The sequence below is a fragment of the Alligator sinensis genome, unplaced genomic scaffold, assembly GCF_000455745.1.
Source record: "Alligator sinensis unplaced genomic scaffold, ASM45574v1 scaffold203_1, whole genome shotgun sequence".
NCBI classification, from domain to species: domain Eukaryota; kingdom Metazoa; phylum Chordata; order Crocodylia; family Alligatoridae; genus Alligator; species Alligator sinensis.
The window spans coordinates 1,239,211-1,240,398 of record NW_005841949.1 but is presented as its reverse complement, the minus strand read 5'-3'; positions in this window follow the sequence as shown (position 1 = coordinate 1,240,398).

Sequence of the window (1,188 nt, the reverse complement as noted above, 5' to 3'; positions counted from 1 at the left end):
GGGGGGGGCCAGAAGCCCCCCCACCCCCTCTGCCCTACTTTCCCTCCTGCAGGCTTTGGGGTGAGTGAGTCTGGACCAGCCCAGGCTGACTCAGATTCTCAGGCTCCACCGCTTCCCCCTAGGCTCCCCTGTTTAGGATTTCCCACCCTTTTTACAAGCAGCTCTTACAGACTGGAACTCTGTCAGCCTGCAGAGAGCTGTTTGCAAAAGAGGAAACCCATGGTTTCCTGCATCAAAAAGGAAAATCCGCGTTTTTCTCCTTGAAAGGGGAAAACCCCGTTTTTCTGCAGGAAACAGAAAACCTGGATCCCTGGTAATGACTCAGCTAGCAGCACACCCAGCTGCTCAGAGCACATGCCCAAACACCAGCCCACCAAACAAGCAGTCAGCAACCCTGACGCACAGACAGCTCTGGCTCACTTACCGTCCCAGAACAGGATGTGGTGCCTGGTGCCCGGCTCCTCTTCCTCTTCCTCCTCTTACTCAAAGCAAACTGCCTTGTTTGCTGTCCCTGTTCACTCATTCCTGGGTTGCTCCTGGAGTCTCCTTTTACACCCTGCTGGGCCTGGACTGGCTCTGCCCCCTCGTTAGGACTTCTGTGAGACAGGCAGCAATAACCCAGCCATGACTCAGCTAGCTGCACTCTCAGCTGCTCAGAGCACATGCCCATGTTCCTGTTTTTGTGAATTTCAATTCAGTTAAAAGAAATTTTGTTCACATTGTGTCTCTGTGATATGATTTTTTTTTCCTACATGCTGCCTTCTACTATACATTTTTAGTCATTCAAAATGTATTGTAAGTGGAAGTCATTCTAAATGTGGTGTTTAGACAAGATGGACAACACGATGCTTTTCTTTCTAAACATCTCTTTCTCTGGGTAAGGGCTAGTTGTGTGAGCTTTGCAAACCTAGTGGGAAGTAATGGGTTTGGTTTTGTTTTTAATTAAGGCAATGTCAGATCCCAGGCTGAGATCATCTAGGAATTTCTGACACCCAGGAAAAAGCCAATCTGCTTAATGATTACTTTGCATCAGTGTTTCACCAGCCCAAAGGGGCCACCCTGCCTAACATGATGCGGGATGACCAGAGTGAGGGTGAATATATACCCACCATTGGCATGTGTCTTGTGAGGGAGCATCTTGAGAGTCTGGACCCCACAAATCAGCTGGTCCGGATAGGTTGCACCCAA